Here is a 5,000-nt window from a genome sequence, read left to right as displayed (position 1 = left end):
CCGAGATCAGTCGAGATCGGGTGCATTCAGTGTGGTGTGGCCGTAGGCTCTAGGAATGCTAAGAATATTACTCTTATGCATTTGCATTTAGTAAGCTAAGCCATGCAGCCACTTGCAACATGATACCACGCTCATCGCTCGATCAGGCTCGATCAGGCGAGATATATAAGACTGGTGGGCCCATTCAGGACTCCTATGTCTGGTAGGATAACTTTAATTCATCCATCCTGTGTCTGTTGCAGGGAGGTGGAGAGAACAATCAACACAATAATGGTTTTCTTTCATGCCTCTTGAAGGACTCAATATTCTCTGTACTGCATTACATGTGAAAGTCGATTTATTACCCATGAATACACTACCTGTATGCTAATTCTATGTAAAAAGGTAGCTCCAGCCCTCATGATGTTGTCCAACATTTCCGCTATAAAACGGGATACAATTATTTTGGAAACATACCAAATTTGAAAAATAATTGAGAAGTTGCGCAATTACTAATCATGGAGCACAAAAAAAGCCTACAGCACCTGGTATTCCCAGGCAGTCTCCCATCCAGGTACTAACTAGGCCCGACCCTGCTTAGCTTCCGAGATCGGGTGCATTCAGTGTGGTGTGGCCGTAGGCTCTGGGCCTAGTGAGTTTGTACTTTTAAGCATCTAGTCGGCTAGACCTTGCAGTTTTGAAAGGGAATTGTGAAATGGCTCACTTCCTGAACTTGGAGCACAAAAAAGCCTACAGCACCTGATATTCCCAGGTGGTCTCCCATCCAGGTACTAACTAGGCCCGACACTGCTTAGCTTCCGAGATCAGACGAGATCGGGCGCATTCAGTGTGGTGTGGCCGTAGACTCTGGGCCTAGTGAGTTTTGTACTTTTAAGCATCTAGTCGGCTAGACCTTGCAGTTTTGAAAGGCAATTGAGAAATGGCTCACTTCCTGAACTTGGAGCACAAAAAAGCCTACAGCACCTGGTATTCCCAGGTGGTCTCCCATCCAGGTACTAACTAGGCCCGACACTGCTTAGCTTCCGAGATCGGGCGCAATCAGTGTGGTGTGGCCGTAGGCTCTGGTTCTTGTGAGTTTTGTACTTTTAAGCATCTAGTCGGCTAGACCTTGCAATTGTGAAATGGCTCACTTCCTGAACTTGGAGCACAAAAAAGCCTACAGCACCTGGTATTCCCAGGTGGTCTCCCATCCGGGTACTAACTAGGCCCGACACTGCTTAGCTTCCGAGATCAGACGAGATCGGGCGCATTCAGTGTGGTGTGGCCGTAGGCTCTGGGCCTAGTGAGTTTTGTACTTTTAAGCATCTAGTCGGCTAGACCTTGCAGTTTTGAAAGGCAATTGAGAAATGGCTCACTTCCTGAACTTGGAGCACAAAAAAGCCTACAGCACCTGGTATTCCCAGGTGGTCTCCCATCCAGGTACTAACTAGGCCGGACACTGCTTAGCTTCCGAGATCAGACGAGATCGGGCGCAATCAGTGTGGTGTGGCCGTAGGCTCTGGGCCTAGTGAGTTTTGTACTTTTAAGCATCTAGTCAGCTAGACCTTGCAGTTTTGAAAGGCAATTGAGAAATGGCTCACTTCCTGAACTTGGAGCACAAAAAAGCCTACAGCACCTGGTATTCCCAGGCGGTCTCCCATCCAGGTACTAACGAGGCCCGACACTGCTTAGCTTCCGAGATCAGACGAGATCGGGCGCATTCAGTGTGCTGTGGCCGTAGGCTCTGGTTCTTGTGAGTTTTGTACTTTTAAGCATCTAGTCGGCTAGACCTTGCAGTTTTGAAAGGCAATTGAGAAATGGCTCACTTGCTGAACTTGGAGTACAAAAAAGCCTACAGCACCTGGTATTCCCAGGCGGTCTTCCATCCAGGTACTAACTAGGCCCAACACTGCTTAGCTTCTGAGATCAGACGAGATCAGGCACATTCAGTGTGGTGTGGGCGTAGGCTCTGGGCCTAGTGAGTTTTGTACTTTTAAGCATCTAGTCGGCTAGACCTTGCAGTTTTAAAAGGCAATTGAGAAAGGGCTCACTTCCTGAACTTGGAGCACAAAAAAGCCTACAGCACCTGGTATTCCCAGGCGGTCTCCCATCCAGGTACTAACTAGGCCTGACACTGCTTAACTTCCGAGATCAGTCGAGATCGGGTGCATTCAGTGTGGTGTGGCCGTAGGCTCTAGGAATGCTAAGAATATTACTGTTATGCATTTGCATTTAGTAAGCTAAGCCATGCAGCCACTTGCAACATGATACCACGCTCATCGCTCGATCAGGCTCGATCAGGCGAGATATATAAGACTGGTGGGCCCATTCAGGACTCCTATGTCTGGTAGGATAACTTTAATTCATCCATCCTGTGTCTGTTGCAGGGAGGTGGAGAGAACAATCAACACAATAATGGTTTTCTTTCATGCCTCTTGAAGGACTCAATATTCTCTGTACTGCATTACATGTGAAAGTCGATTTATTACCCATGAACACACTACCTGTATGCTAATTCTATGTAAAAAGGTAGCTCCAGCCCTCATGATGTTGTCCAACATTTCCGCTATAAAACGGGATACAATTATTTTGGAAACATACCAAATTTGAAAAATAATTGAGAAGTTGCGCAATTACTAATCATGGAGCACAAAAAAGCCTACAGCACCTGGTATTCCCAGGCAGTCTCCCATCCAGGTACTAACTAGGCCTGACCCTGCTTAGCTTCCGAGATCTGGCGCATTCAGTGTGGTGTGGCCGTAGGCTCTGGGCCTAGTGAGTTTTGTACTTTTAAGCATCTAGTCGGCTAGACCTTGCAGTTTTGAAAGGCAATTGTGAAATGGCTCACTTCCTGAACTTGGAGCACAAAAAAGCCTACAGCACCTGGTATTCCCAGGTGGTCTCCCATCCAGGTACTAACTAGGCCCGACACTGCTTAGCTTCCGAGATCAGACGAGATCGGGCGCAATCAGTGTGGTGTGGCCGTAGGCTCTGGGCCTAGTGAGTTTTGTACTTTTAAGCATCTAGTCAGCTAGACCTTGCAGTTTTGAAAGGCAATTGAGAAATGGCTCACTTCCTGAACTTGGAGCACAAAAAAGCCTACAGCATCTGGTATTCCCAGGCGGTCTCCCATCCAGGTACTAACGAGGCCCGACACTGCTTAGCTTCCGAGATCAGACGAGATCGGGCGCAATCAGTGTGGTGTGGCCGTAGGCTCTGGGCCTAGTGAGTTTTGTACTTTTAAGCATCTAGTCAGCTAGACCTTGCAATTTTGAAAGGCAATTGAGAAATGGCTCACTTCCTGAACTTGGAGCACAAAAAAGCCTACAGCACCTGGTATTCCCAGGCGGTCTCCCATCCAGGTACTAACGAGGCCCGACACTGCTTAGCTTCCGAGATCAGACGAGATCGGGCGCATTCAGTGTGCTGTGGCCGTAGGCTCTGGTTCTTGTGAGTTTTGTACTTTTAAGCATCTAGTCGGCTAGACCTTGCAGTTTTGAAAGGCAATTGAGAAATGGCTCACTTCCTGAACTTGGAGTACAAAAAAGCCTACAGCACCTGGTATTCCCAGGCGGTCTTCCATCCAGGTACTAACTAGGCCCGACACTGCTTAGCTTCTGAGATCAGACGAGATCAGGCACATTCAGTGTGGTGTGGCCGTAGGCTCTGGGCCTAGTGAGTTTTGTACTTTTAAGCATCTAGTCGGCTAGACCTTGCAGTTTTAAAAGGCAATTGAGAAAGGGCTCACTTCCTGAACTTGGAGCACAAAAAAGCCTACAGCACCTGGTATTCCCAGGCGGTCTCCCATCCAGGTACTAACTAGGCCTGACACTGCTTAACTTCCGAGATCAGTCGAGATCGGGTGCATTCAGTGTGGTGTGGTCGTAGGCTCTAGGAATGCTAAGAATATTACTCTTATGCATTTGCATTTAGTAAGCTAAGCCATGCAGCCACTTGCAACATGATACCACGCTCATCGCTCGATCAGGCTCGATCAGGCGAGATATATAAGACTGGTGGGCCCATTCAGGACTCCTATGTCTGGTAGGATAACTTTAATTCATCCATCCTGTGTCTGTTGCAGGGAGGTGGAGAGAACAATCAACACAATAATGGTTTTCTTTCATGCCTCTTGAAGGACTCAATATTCTCTGTACTGCATTACATGTGAAAGTTGATTTATTACCCATGAACACACTACCTGTATGCTAATTCTATGTAAAAAGGTAGCTCCAGCCCTCATGATGTTGTCCAACATTTCCGCTATAAAACGGGATACAATTATTTTGGAAACATACCAAATTTGAAAAATAATTGAGAAGTTGCGCAATTACTAATCATGGAGCACAAAAAAAGCCTACAGCACCTGGTATTCCCAGGCAGTCTCCCATCCAGGTACTAACTAGGCCCGACCCTGCTTAGCTTCCGAGATCGGGCGCATTCAGTGTGGTGTGGCCGTAGGCTCTGGGCCTAGTGAGTTTGTACTTTTAAGCATCTAGTCGGCTAGACCTTGCAGTTTTGAAAGGCAATTGTGAAATGGCTCACTTCCTGAACTTGGAGCACAAAAAAGCCTACAGCACCTGATATTCCCAGGTGGTCTCCCATCCAGGTACTAACTAGGCCCGACACTGCTTAGTTTCCGAGATCAGACGAGATCGGGCGCATTCAGTGTGGTGTGGCCGTAGGCTCTGGGCCTAGTGAGTTTTGTACTTTTAAGCATCTAGTCGGCTAGACCTTGCAGTTTTGAAAGGCAATTGAGAAATGGCTCATTTCCTGAACTTGGAGTACAAAAAAGCCTACAGCACCTGGTATTCCCAGGCGGTCTCCCATCCAGGTACTAACTAGGCCCGACACTGCTTAGCTTCTGAGATCAGACGAGATCAGGCGCATTCAGTGTGGTGTGGCCGTAGGCTCTGGGCCTAGTGAGTGTTGTACTTTTAAGCATCTAGTCGGCTAGACCTTGCAGTTTTAAAAGGCAATTGAGAAAGGGCTCACTTCCTGAACTTGGAGCACAAAAAAGC

The 5,000-nt window shown here is 47.5% G+C and overlaps 15 non-coding genes and 4 pseudogenes across 15 annotated transcripts in view; all 19 read right to left on the bottom strand.

Annotated features, from left to right (window-relative positions):
• The window catches only part of LOC138538423 (5S ribosomal RNA), a 119-nt gene extending 71 nt beyond the window's left edge, over positions 1-48 (bottom strand). Inside the window, exon 1 of the ribosomal RNA XR_011286523.1 lies at positions 1-48. This exon is cut by the window's left edge and continues 71 nt beyond it. This is a non-coding gene — a ribosomal RNA (5S ribosomal RNA).
• Positions 49-512: 464 nt separating this feature from the next.
• LOC138543030 (5S ribosomal RNA) lies at positions 513-621 on the bottom strand (annotated as a pseudogene).
• A 105-nt stretch (positions 622-726) lies between these two features.
• Positions 727-845, bottom strand: LOC138550843 (5S ribosomal RNA). The gene has a single exon (XR_011294587.1). It is a non-coding gene; the product is annotated as a 5S ribosomal RNA (ribosomal RNA).
• A 106-nt stretch (positions 846-951) lies between these two features.
• On the bottom strand, positions 952-1,060 carry LOC138542697 (5S ribosomal RNA; annotated as a pseudogene).
• Positions 1,061-1,153: 93 nt separating this feature from the next.
• On the bottom strand, positions 1,154-1,272 carry LOC138546826 (5S ribosomal RNA). Its single transcript, XR_011290964.1, has one exon. It is a non-coding gene; the product is annotated as a 5S ribosomal RNA (ribosomal RNA).
• Positions 1,273-1,378: 106 nt separating this feature from the next.
• LOC138541256 (5S ribosomal RNA) lies at positions 1,379-1,497 on the bottom strand. Its single transcript, XR_011289266.1, has one exon. It is a non-coding gene; the product is annotated as a 5S ribosomal RNA (ribosomal RNA).
• A 106-nt stretch (positions 1,498-1,603) lies between these two features.
• Positions 1,604-1,722, bottom strand: LOC138541530 (5S ribosomal RNA). Its single transcript, XR_011289535.1, has one exon. It is a non-coding gene; the product is annotated as a 5S ribosomal RNA (ribosomal RNA).
• A 106-nt stretch (positions 1,723-1,828) lies between these two features.
• LOC138542125 (5S ribosomal RNA) lies at positions 1,829-1,947 on the bottom strand. The gene has a single exon (XR_011290113.1). It is a non-coding gene; the product is annotated as a 5S ribosomal RNA (ribosomal RNA).
• Positions 1,948-2,053: 106 nt separating this feature from the next.
• LOC138538422 (5S ribosomal RNA) lies at positions 2,054-2,172 on the bottom strand. The gene has a single exon (XR_011286522.1). It is a non-coding gene; the product is annotated as a 5S ribosomal RNA (ribosomal RNA).
• A 463-nt stretch (positions 2,173-2,635) lies between these two features.
• Positions 2,636-2,744, bottom strand: LOC138546934 (5S ribosomal RNA; annotated as a pseudogene).
• A 106-nt stretch (positions 2,745-2,850) lies between these two features.
• On the bottom strand, positions 2,851-2,969 carry LOC138547667 (5S ribosomal RNA). The gene has a single exon (XR_011291499.1). It is a non-coding gene; the product is annotated as a 5S ribosomal RNA (ribosomal RNA).
• A 106-nt stretch (positions 2,970-3,075) lies between these two features.
• On the bottom strand, positions 3,076-3,194 carry LOC138542008 (5S ribosomal RNA). Its single transcript, XR_011289999.1, has one exon. It is a non-coding gene; the product is annotated as a 5S ribosomal RNA (ribosomal RNA).
• Positions 3,195-3,300: 106 nt separating this feature from the next.
• LOC138541529 (5S ribosomal RNA) lies at positions 3,301-3,419 on the bottom strand. Its single transcript, XR_011289534.1, has one exon. It is a non-coding gene; the product is annotated as a 5S ribosomal RNA (ribosomal RNA).
• A 106-nt stretch (positions 3,420-3,525) lies between these two features.
• LOC138539640 (5S ribosomal RNA) lies at positions 3,526-3,644 on the bottom strand. Its single transcript, XR_011287704.1, has one exon. It is a non-coding gene; the product is annotated as a 5S ribosomal RNA (ribosomal RNA).
• A 106-nt stretch (positions 3,645-3,750) lies between these two features.
• On the bottom strand, positions 3,751-3,869 carry LOC138541989 (5S ribosomal RNA). Its single transcript, XR_011289981.1, has one exon. It is a non-coding gene; the product is annotated as a 5S ribosomal RNA (ribosomal RNA).
• Positions 3,870-4,333: 464 nt separating this feature from the next.
• On the bottom strand, positions 4,334-4,442 carry LOC138543394 (5S ribosomal RNA; annotated as a pseudogene).
• A 105-nt stretch (positions 4,443-4,547) lies between these two features.
• On the bottom strand, positions 4,548-4,666 carry LOC138540489 (5S ribosomal RNA). The gene has a single exon (XR_011288534.1). It is a non-coding gene; the product is annotated as a 5S ribosomal RNA (ribosomal RNA).
• A 106-nt stretch (positions 4,667-4,772) lies between these two features.
• LOC138540330 (5S ribosomal RNA) lies at positions 4,773-4,891 on the bottom strand. The gene has a single exon (XR_011288381.1). It is a non-coding gene; the product is annotated as a 5S ribosomal RNA (ribosomal RNA).
• A 106-nt stretch (positions 4,892-4,997) lies between these two features.
• LOC138537246 (5S ribosomal RNA) overlaps positions 4,998-5,000 on the bottom strand; it is a 119-nt gene continuing 116 nt past the window's right edge. Inside the window, exon 1 of the ribosomal RNA XR_011285388.1 lies at positions 4,998-5,000. This exon is cut by the window's right edge and continues 116 nt beyond it. This is a non-coding gene — a ribosomal RNA (5S ribosomal RNA).

This window comes from Ambystoma mexicanum, unplaced genomic scaffold, assembly GCF_040938575.1.
Source record: "Ambystoma mexicanum isolate Mex_15411 unplaced genomic scaffold, UKY_AmexF1_1 Mex_scaf10, whole genome shotgun sequence".
Classification (NCBI taxonomy): domain Eukaryota; kingdom Metazoa; phylum Chordata; class Amphibia; order Caudata; family Ambystomatidae; genus Ambystoma; species Ambystoma mexicanum.
The sequence above is the reverse complement of the archived record's forward strand: the minus strand, read 5'-3'. Positions and strand labels throughout refer to the sequence as shown.